The sequence below is a fragment of the Micromys minutus genome (genome assembly GCF_963924665.1).
Source record: "Micromys minutus genome assembly, chromosome: 30".
NCBI lineage: Eukaryota > Metazoa > Chordata > Mammalia > Rodentia > Muridae > Micromys > Micromys minutus.
In genome coordinates this window covers 18118981-18130852 of record NC_137965.1, presented here as the reverse complement: position 1 = coordinate 18130852, position 11872 = coordinate 18118981, and positions in this window count along the sequence as shown.

The window sequence follows — 11872 nt, the reverse complement described above, 5'->3', positions numbered from 1 at the left end:
ATGTACACATTTGTGTGTGCACACATGTATGTGTGTGCGTCTGTGTGTACATGTGTATGTGTGTGTGTGCATCTGTGCGTTTGTGTGCATGTGTGTGCATGTGTGTGCATGTGTGTGCATATGTGCATGTGTGTGCATGTGTACCACAGGGCTTGTATGACAGTCAGAAGATAACATGTGGGAGTTGGTTCTCTCCTTCCACCCTGTCAAACTCAGGGATTGAACTTAGATGGTCAGGCTCATCTTTGAGGGCCTTTGCTCACTGAGCCATCTTGACAGCCCATAAGCAACGCATGTTTACATATCAGTAATAAGCAGGAAATATGGTCCAAGCCCAGGAATAATGTAAAAGGTCTTATTCTTCTATGCTTTTTATTACACATAAATATGTAAACTCGATAATGAAAACAATTATTTCGTCCTTACTGCTGTTCGCTTAATTGTGAACAAGGAACACTGTTGCATGTCGACAAATGAACCCCAGCTGCAGACTAACAGCTGCATGTTTGGGGTGCCTGGGGCAGTCCTATAATTCATCTAACCAGAGATCTCGTACTGCCCACATCCCCCACTCGTTAGTAATGGCCCACAGAACCTCTGCAGAATCCTCACAGCAGAACATCTTTTTGTTTCAACCCTAACCCTACACTGCTTCCCAAGGGGTAGTTACTGTTCTTAAGGTAGAGAGACCTGGGAGAACGGAGCCGATGAAGGAGGCAGACTAAAGCCTTATGCAGTAGCCAACTTTATTCAGAGCATCAGACACGTTACACTCTGAGGTTTACAGTGTCACCTGAGTAAAGCTCTCATGAGTTCAAGCTCTGTAGAATCACAGGGAGAGCCCCATGTGGCAAAAACATGTTTTTTTTTTCATAGAGGTATAGAACATAAACAAATAACAACATTCAGTTGAAATGAATAACCTGGAGTGAACTCACTCCATCCACTATACCTGGAAAGACCATGAAGCCCATTTCAAGAACAGTTCTGCATTCTGAAGAAAGGGAGGTCGCGGGATTCCCATCGTTTTCTTGGAGTGCTCTCACAAGCCTTTGGGATTCTCCTTATAGTCCCTTCTGGACCGTGTTCCGACAAAGCGGGGACGGACATTCCCAAACTCGAATCACACTTTGCCAGATTGCTTTCTGGAAGATGGTCTAGTTCTCCCATCATTCACAATGCCTGTTGGTGGCTTCAACTCGTATTTTCCTAGTACTAGTAAAGCTGACGCTTTCACTTATTTTCTCTATGTTCCTATTCATACTCTTTGCTCCTTGGGGGTTGGACTATATCTTGTTCTTTATAGAAGTTTTCACGTTTAGAGGGAAATTTACTTTGGTGCTGAACACTTGCAATTGCTCTTTTTCTGTTGTTTGCAATTTTCCACAAAGTGGTGATTTCCCCTACATTTGGAAACAAGGACAGGATCTGATGAGAAGCAACAGAAAGCCACACTCTACTGTCTGACGTGAGGGGACATTATCTCACACATCAAATATTCAGGGGGAGAGGTTGCTGCTAGGACTAAGTCACACACTGTTGGCAGTGTGAAGGCTCACATCTCTGCCCTCACTTGGCATCTCCTAACTTTCAGCTTGGAAGCTGCTATAGTGTTAGACATCAAGAGAAGAAGAGGTAACATCAGGTAATCCCTGCTTATGTCCCATGGCCAGAATTTGCCACCCCCGGAGCAAAGGGTAAATAAGATTAAAGGTACAAATTCTATCTGCCAGAGAGAACGTCCCAGTTCAAGGGTGCGTTCCAATAGAAACATATCCATTTTCTTCCCTTTAATAGTTTCTGTAATTGTTCTATGAGACACAAATCCAATTTTTCCCTAGATAAGTAGGCAACTGCCCAATACGTTTTTTTTTTTTTTTTTTTTTTTTTTTTTGCCGGTCAGTCTTGCATTTTTTTGTCGTTGTTATCTCAGGCCTTGACGGCACGCTTGCGCAGTGGGTACTGCCGCTCCTTCTGCTACTGCTTCTTGGTCTTCAGCGTCTCCTAGGGCTTGGTGAGCCGGCGGCGCACGGCTCTAGTCTTCTTGGGCCGCAGGTCCAGGGGCTTGTACTTCCTTCCTTCCCTTGTAGAATTTCCTGAGGTTTTCCTTTTGAGTCTGATTAATGACAGTTGAGGGCACAGGCAATGGATTTGCCTACAACTCATATCTTGGGGAGTTTGGATGCAGTGCCGCCTGTCACTTGGGCGACCAAAGCTGGGACAGTTCCGCCTTCAGGTCATCCAGTTGTTTCAACAACTCCTCTTTCTTGCTGCACAGGTCCCGAGCCTTAATCTTGGCCATAGCTGCGTTGCTCATCGCTGAGGCTGCCTGGTTCGAGAGAAAGAGGAAAGAACAGGCTGCCCAATACATTTTAAAAATTTCCTCCAATGCTTTGAAATGCCCTGTGTTCCTTGCTATAGGATACTCTTGAATCCATTTGGTTACTTATTGTTCTGATCCAGTTTGCTACCTAGTTGCCCATAAACATGTTGAAATGGCGGGGGGGAGGGGAGGGGACAGGCTTCAGTATGGCCTCGAGTGTTATCATTCATGGTACATAGACGGTCCTCTGAACCGCTGCTTTGTAGCTTTAAAGGCAGCCTTATTACTGATGTGAAGAGTTGTCAAGGCAGGTCTGTTGCATGAAGAGCAGATGCATGCCTTTGTGCATCAGTATTTGCCAGACCCACGCATCACATGGTCCATCCTGAGTGCCGGGCCCGGAGTAGCGCAGCGCGCACAAGGCCAAATAAACACCTAGAAGATCTGACTCTCTGGCAGTGGAATTCCCAAAGGACTTGGAACAGGAACAGAGCAGAGACATCCAAACTAACCACAAGCAATGTGAGGAATGAGAGCCAACCCATTCAAAGGCTTTGTGAAGACCTTAGCTTCCAGATGATGTGTGATGGAGAAGCCGGTGGGATAAGTGTGTGTGTGAGCTGCCTGCTGCCCTGGGCCTATTCTGCCCTTGCCCTGTATGCAAGGAGTTGATCTCAGAAAACGATTTACATGCTGAAGAGTTAGCCTCCCCATTCTAGAAAGACGAGGGCGAGTGAGATTCTTGGAGAAGAAGCAAATTCGGAAGCCAGAAAATGTAGATCTTAGCAGGAACCCACACAGGATGGCTTCAGAAGAATCGGTGAGGGAAGAGCAGGTCAACCTGTGGGACAGAAGGCATAGACCTAATGGATCTCCAAAGCACACGGTTGCCCATTGGGTGAAGTTGCTGGGTTACAGGTGACCGATCGCCTTTGGTCTGGTTGTGACTCTGATCGATCTGCTTTTTCCAGGGCAGTGGGTCACATGTCATGAGTCTTGAGAACATTTGTAATTTGGACTTATGGCTCTCTTCAGAAGCTGAGGGTATAGTTGGACTTCCCACATGGTGCTCCCATCACAGCCTCAGAATCCACAGGAGAGGTGCAAGGTGGAAGGTACCCCCAAAGTCTGATGGGCCTGTGACTACATTTGCAAAGTAAGGAATTGGAGCGCAGTCTTCCCTGGACTGGAGATCAGCTGCAGGCTCCAAGGTCAGGCTCCAAGGTCATTCTCATTACCATAGTCATGCAGCTCTGGAAGCAGCAGCCAAATAAGGCTAAAAACATACGGCAGGGCTTGAAATAGGGCATCTAATTCTACTGTGCGTCAGTCTATTTTGGCTCCTCAATACCACTATTTAGAACATGCTTTGGGGACTACATTTTTCTTCCTAATTGATCGGAATGCAGTCGATTATTTTGCGTGCCCATTCCCCTATAAAACTCAGCATCTCTTAGAAGCGGAGTAAACTAAAAACTTAATGCCCTGATATGAGAAAAAGAGTCTGTATTTTTATTTCGAGTTAGAAGGACAGTTCCTACCCTTTATGAAATCTGGCCTTCACCATTCCCACAACCTTTCTGGCCCAGAAAAATTGCAGAGTCGTGATACTATTGAATTTTAGCTTTGACAGGAGCTACAACAGGGCAGGAAGTGGGCTCTCTCTCCCTCTCTCCCTCTCCTCCCCCCCCCCCAGTCATGGAGCTTGGGGGCTTTGAAGAATCCTAGCCACCAACTAGTTTTATATTTTCTGGGATCACACACAAGGATATATGAGTCCATTAGCTGCCCCCTGAACAAAGAACTTTTGGTCAAATGACAGAGTTGTGGCTTCCCGTGCTCTCCTCCTGAAGGTCTGGAGAAGCCCTGGGCAAGAAATTTACTTGCTTCTGTTTGTCAAATTTAATTATGAAATATTGTTAGGTATAGAGAGGTGTGTATGTGTGTGTGTATGTATGTATGTATGTGTGTGTGAGTGTGTATGTGTGTTTCCAGGTAACAAAATAGCTTCAGAAACTGGCATACTCCAAGAAGATACTTGGAAAGAGTTGTGATTTCCTTAAAACCAGAGAAAGAAAACAGCCCATACTGACCGTCGTGGAGACAGACTGGTCCTGGTCACTGGCAGGGCTGGGGACTTGACCTTGGATTCCCAACAATCAACCCAGGTGGTTTTTTGGATTCTTTTGTTTTGTTTTTTGTTACCTTAGAAGAGTCACTGTTCCGGAAGCTGACTCTGGTGTAGCCCCTCACACAACATTTTCACTATCTAGGATTTGAAGTTGCTTTTATTTATAGTGTACTCAGCAATGAACCCGTGAAATGCCCCAAATGTTTTTTAAAAAGGGCACTGGGCCTGGCACAGTTGACCTAAATAAAATACAAGAGTCTAGCTGGCATATGATTTGCTGCAGACTAAAATATTCTATCAGGCTGAATCATCATATTCTCAGAGAGTATCACTCCACAAGCAAGAGTAAATCAGAAGTGCCCAATTCAGCAAAGCATTACTCAACTGTGAGCAAGCCACCCCTGGCGGGGGGTTTGTTATGACTGTAGACACTTCTTTGGCGATACAGGGAGGACTAGTAGGTGAGACAAAATTATGAAACAAACAAGCAAAACACCTATCCAAAAACTGCATTATGTCCCCCACCCAAATCATAAAAATCCAAGCAGTTTTAAAGGCAGTTTCTCTGGATTCCAAAGGCACTTTTGAATCTGTGCAAACATTAGTGGTTCCTAAGCTGAACACGTGCTTCTGAACTTCTGGCAGGAGCACTGTGTAATCTCTCTCTCTCTCTCTCTCTCTCTCTCTCTCTCTCTCTCTCTCTCTCTCGTGTGTGTGTGTGTGTGTGTGTGTGTGTGTGTGTGTAGATAGATAGATAGATAGATAGATTAATATATTTAATGATATATTCCCAACAGTTGAATTTGAAATTGACTTTAGCCCTACAATACAAATGTATCACTTCCCCAAAGCCAATATTGGCCCAGGAGTTACTGTCTTGTGAACCAGAAAAGGTGTCCCTTCTCCATGTCAGCCCCTCCAGAACACATGTCTCGATGAATGGAATCTAGCTGGATTTCAGGCCTCCATATACTCCTCTGTATGGATGAACAAGCAGCCAGCTGCAGGCAAAGCCCCCATCTGTCCCTCCACCTGCTGGAGCCTCCACTCCTGTAAGGCTGAGTCAGCCTCCATCCTGACCTCAGTCCGAATGTGAGTTCTCTGTGGCTTCCCTTTAGGCCCTGGACCCAGTGTCCGTGTCTGTTTGACTCTGTCCCCATTCTGTGAGGCCGATATCCGGAGTTTGGAACTGAGGTCTCTTTGTTCTTGATTTGCTGCTTTAACTTCATGTGTGTTGCAATTGTCAGCTACTGTCTCTAGGTCACGGTGCTGCCTAGGGTTGGGACCCGTTTGCTATCTATGAACCAGTGTGACTCCAGTGCTCCTGCTTAGATTCCGAACTCTCTCTGCTGCACTGTAATCTGTGATACCATTTAGAAATCTTATTCATCTTACAGGAACACTTTTGGCTGACAGCCTCTGTTGCCATGACCCCTAACACGAGTTCTTATCCCTCTGGATAAAACCACTTAGCTCTAGGTATTTGGCAACCGGGTCCTGGTTGCCACTCCTGCTTCTGCAACCAGCCTCTTCCCCACCCGTGCCCTCTGCATTCTGAGCCCACAGAGCCAGGCTCAGTGCATATATACCTCATGGCTTGTCTTCCACAGACTTGCGTGTGGTAGTTGGCATTCGGGGTTGAAGCCCTGCAGATTTTGTAAGCCAGAAACAAATCAGAGTTGACAGAGTGACAAAGTAGAAGACGTTTGCATAAAACAAGTGTCAACAACAAAGGCTTCTGAGGAATCCCGACTACTCAGAACGGTAAAACCTGGCTCTATAAGGTCCAACAAGCAACGCACTGTGTTTTCACACTTCCCTAGAGTAAACCCAGAGCCTAGGACCATGAAAGATGCTTGGTAAACATGTCTTGTGGGCGGAAAAGGTGATGTCAATGTCAACATTAGTATTTTGCCAAGAAAGATTTTCCTGGTTCGTGTGGTTACTTGTCACACATAAGACGGACCCTACTTCGCTTTGCTTTGTTTTGACACAAGGTCTCATGTAACTCAAGCTAGCTTTGACCTCTCAAAACAGCCAAAGATGACCTTGAGCTCCTGGTCCTTCTGCCTCCACCTTGCCAGTGTTAGGATATCTTGTGTGTTTATAATCTTTATTACATTGTGTAATTACATAGGATCATTAATATAAAGTATATATAACAACCATTTAGTGACATAAGTGGTTGATACCATAGATTTTGGGGGAGAGTACTATATGAAGGTTCTCCTTGTATTATTCTGTTGTTAATTCTGTACCAGCAGAGAGCTGAGTGCTGGCCAGATTTTTGGTATTGTTATTTTTATGGCTCATCTACCTCAGTATTTTGTAAACATACATCTTCCTCACTCGCTGATTGGCTTAATATAGAGCTGTCAACCAATAGCTAAACAAGGAAGGGAAGGTGGGACTTCCCATCTGAGAGAGGGTTGCTGGGAGAAGAATCTGAGCCTGCAAATTTCACCAGGACAGTGAAGGGAGGGGGAAGAGGAGAAGGAAGAGGAGGGAAGGAGGGAGAAGAAGGTGGAGGAGGAGATGGTAGTGGTGGTGGTGGTTGAGGTTGTTTGGTCAAACATAGCTAGGCAAGAAAGGGAAGGCAGGACTTCTGGTTCAAGAGAGGGTTGCTGGGAGAAGAGTGTTGGGGGTTGAAGTTGTCAGTTGGACATAACAAGAGAGACAGAGAAAGAGAGACACACACAAAGGTGACAGACCATGTGGCAGGATGTGGATTAGGCTAGTTGAAATAATTAAGTTAGATGAGCTAGCTGGGAGTTGCTTAAGCCAGGCCTAAGCTATAATAAAATTAATAAGTCTCTGTGTCATTCTTCATTCACTGCCGGGTCCAAGAAAGTCTGGCAATTTTTTACAGTAAATATGACTGACCACTCCAGAGTTCACTCTGGGGACCAATGAGTTTATTACAGGGCTTAGGGTAAGCATTACAGCAGGAGCATAGAGGATCTTAAAATAGCCACACTGGAGAGTCTTCACCCAGTAAGGATGACGGCTCCCCTAAGACCGCATAGATGGAACCCCTCCCCCATCTTTCCCCATCCATATCACTTCCCCCAAGAACACATGTAATTAGGGCAGAATAGTTTACAACTGGTTGGGAGGGGTGCCTGAACACTCAGGTGAGTCTCTTATGACCCCTCTTTCTATGGAGAATGAAAATAGCCCAAAGGCCCAGCCATAATGATCTGTTGGGAGTGGGTCTTGTAGAACTTCTAAAGATGATAGCAATTTAGTTTGGATGATAGTCCTATACAATGGATCCTCACAAGAGAACAGAAGGCGGAAGGAAACCATATGCATCACTTCTGTAGGAAAATATCTAGTAAATTGTGAACTATAACAGTTGTCAAGAGGATTTCTGGATGATCATTAAGAGCAACAATTCAACTGATCGCATATAAAGAGCCAGGAAAAACACACTCTGCAGTAAAGAAAAATGGAAAGGAAGTCTCTGAAACAGCAACTGTCATTTACTGTGCTGAAGACAGGCATATTAGTCAACCTGGGACAGTAACAGAACGGGGTTCTGAAAGACAGGTAACAGGATCCCGGAAGTGAATAATGAGCCCTTATTACTTCAGGGAAATTATGACTGTACTTATGGTTGTCACTACCTGTGTTGATTGTTGTCTTACACTACAAGGTAGATACAACCCTGGGGAAAGAATCCAAGCGGCCTGAATGGGGGAAGGCCAGCACCACATGGGCTCAGCAGTGAGCCCAGGCTCTTTCCACATGACATAACGCTTCCCGATCTTTGTTTTCCAAGAATGTTGTCACCAGGATCCAGTTTGATGAGCTACTCTAGAAGCCTGTAGAACATTCCTAATTAAACTGGGGGAAAAGATGTCTTTTAAACAAGGTAGAATGTTTAGAAAGTACGTCTCCTTTACTTTTCCTCTCTCTAAATTAATGCACATCCCTTGTGTAATATTTTCTAACATTATGTAAATATATTAACATTGTTCAGTGTTTTGCTGATTGTGGTAGAAAGCCGAGGGTTACAGACAGAAAACTCATTTCCCCTTTCCCTCACAGGAAACTCTGTGACTCTGATCCAGCAGGTCTCTCTGTTTGTGCCCTTCATTAGGCAATAGCTTAAGAGACCTCTGCCCTAGGGTTGCAACAACTATTTCACATCAAGAGGCAGTAAGATAGACATGGCCACTACATGACCCTTGCCGGATTTTAAAAATAATCTCACCCCAGACTTTAAACACACAATAATTGAAACACTAAATAAATATCTTTAAAAATTGGTGAAACTAGCTAGAACTAAGTAGGCTTCTAGCTAATCTAAATTCGAATCAGAATAAACAGGGGACAAAGGGTTTGAAATAAGAATGTGGTCAGATTCACTGCTAGTGGAGACTTTTAGCTGACTCAAGCAAACACCAAAATAGCAACAATGTCTCTGTTGGACAAACTCCCTTTCCCAGCATCCCCCTCCTGCAGGACATCCCATTATATTTCTCTAAAAGGAAATCGTGCATCCGTTGAGATGACACTTGTGCTAGCTTTGCAGGAAGCACCAAAACCTTTCCATGCTCTAAGCTGTTTGCCTACGTAAAGGAAAAGCCTGCTGTCTGGCAGGATACTGTTCTGCAGCTTGCAAATCACCTATACAGAGCTTGCCCTTTTTCCCCCACAGAGACAACCCGAAGTGGAATGTTGAAACTCCTACAGCAGCATGCTGGAGTGGTTCCAGGGGTTGAGAGCACTCGCTGCTCTTCCAGACAGCACGTTTGGTTCTAGCACCCATGAAAGGCATCTCACAACCACTTGTAACTCCAGCTGCAAGGCATCTCACACCCTACTTGAGCCTCCTTGGATACTGTGCGCATGTATATACACATACACACACACACACACACAGAGAGAGAGAGAGAGAGAGAGAGAGAGAGAGAGAGAGAGAGAGAGAGAGAGAGAGACAAAGACACAGAGAGAATGAGAGAGAGAGAGACAGACAGACAGACAGAGACAGAGACAGAGACAGACACAGAGAGACAGAGAGAGGGAGCGAGAGCATACTCATATAGGCACATGAAATGAAAACAAAAGGAAATTTCAAAGATCCATAAAACAGGCCCACACATTGACTTGAACATGAAGTTCCTGATCTTGAGCACCGTGGACACAGAAGACCTTGGATAACACTATCTCTAAGAAATGTTTCCTTTTGGTGTTCTCACTGGGATGCTTAGAATGTGGTCTCAGTCACAGAGCCAGGAATTTCTGCCCTTGATCTTTAAGGGCTTCTGAGGCTCTGGAAAGCAACCACAGAGCCAGCCACAGTGGCAGCACCTTTATAAAACCAGACAGGGGTCATACAATGAGACAGGCTCTGGGATACAGTACTCTGCAAGTTCCCTAAACTTAAACATAGCCTCCCTTCAGGTCCTTAGGGTAAACAATAACATAATCCCTAAAATAAAATGCATTAGCATTCTGTCTAAGCTCCACCCTAATTACCTGGCACTACAAAAGGGGGCTGCTTGTCCCCCAATCTCTTGTTCTCTTACTCTTGCTTCCTTGCCCTTCTCTCCCCATTCCCTCCCCCACTCCACGTGCTCATGGTCGGCCTCTACTCCTCCTTCTCTCTCTCTCTCTCTCTCTCTCTCTCTCTCTCTCTCTCTCTCTCTCTCTCTCTCTCTCTCATCCCCTCCCCATGCCCTGAATAAACTATACTATACTACCATCAAGTGGCTGGTCCCTCAGGGGGAAGGGATGCCTCAACATGGGTCCACTGGAGGCACCCCTTCCCCCACACCTCACCACACCTCTATAGAACATATCCCCCTCCCTCTCTTTATCTTTTTATACACACATAAAAATGTGTTTTCGGTGGGATACAGCAAAGAAAAAGATCATAAAAGACCCTCCATTTGTAGACAGGAAAGTTCTTAGACCTTTACTGGCTCAGAAGCTCTGGAATGGGGCCAGCAGTCTGTGATCACCAAGCCCTTCTAGGTAACGCCGGCAATTACGCTCAGATGAAGAGTACCTGTTCATCAGGTAAGGAAGCACCTGCTCTGCCCCTCAACAGCTGTGTGCACTCGAGTTTGTTATTCTTTCCGGGTTTATAGGGAGGGTTAAATGAAATAAAACATTTGAAACATTAAGTGTGGTGCTGATGCTGCACTTTGTTTGACAGCTTCCAAAGCACTCGAGATAATTACCATATAAAGACAAGAGTCTATCTTTGTTCACAGATTTGGAGACTCCAGTCACGGTGTGTTGGTCCAGATTAGGGCGGATTCTGGCCCATCCATGCAAATGAACAAATAAGACAACTGTGGGCAAGGGTTCTTTCCTATCCACGTCATGATGGGAACAGGTAGCAGAGCAAAGCCATCTTTTTCTTTTAGTAGGGTCTTTCTATGTAGCCCCTGCTAGTCTGAAACTTCCTATGCAGACCAAGCTTCTCTGGAACACACCTGCATTTACCACCACACCTGGCATCCACTCTTGAACAGAGCAAGAACAGGAAAAGAAAGAGGTTGTGGCCCCACGGTCTCTCTTGAATTAGCCAAAGCTGGATTTATGGGGCACACCTCTCAATGACTTAAGGGTGCCTCACTAGGCCTCACAGTTCAAAGGTTCTGCTAACTCTGAACAGTATCAGCTGATGGGCTCTCAGTGACCCAAAAATATATAGAAAGGGCCTATAGGAAACATCCAATACATTAGCAGCTCTGGTCACTATTATTATATGTGACAGGAAAGGAAAAGTGTTAAGAACTAATTCTTTGAACAAGTTTGCACAGCATTTGCCCACTCTTAAGGAGCCTACCCAGACTCCAAAGCTAGGCTTCTGGAGACCCCAAAGATCAAATACACTCTATGTGGTCCCTATTGGACAGAAACAGAGCAGTGGTCCTCAACCCAGCTAAGTATCAGAAAGCTCATGAGCAACTCTAACTGTTCATAGGTTAATGCCTTAAAACTACTAGAATCAATAGTGACAGCAATTAGAACACTTATGAGTACCAAACACAAGACACTATGCTAACTCCATCAAACACACACACACACACACACACACACACACACACACCTCTTTATTCAATTTTCACAGAAATCCTGTGAGGTACTGTTTTCATAGTTAACAGTTGAGGGGAACCAAGTAACAAGAGGCTATATGACAGACACCAAGTTCATAAGTGTTTTACGACCTGAACGCAGAGCTGAGCTAATAGACTCATTTAACTGCTGCAAAAACTAATGCTTGTATTTACCTGTTCCTCGGACGGGCATTTATTATACATGACCAGGTAAACCGCTGAGAGCTGGGGAATATCAAATGAGTATAGATCTCCATCTCCAACCTCAAGAAGCCCATGCCCTCAGAGTGCTCAGAAAAGAATAAAGGAAAAAGGGCAGGCGTCATTTTAAAAGATGAT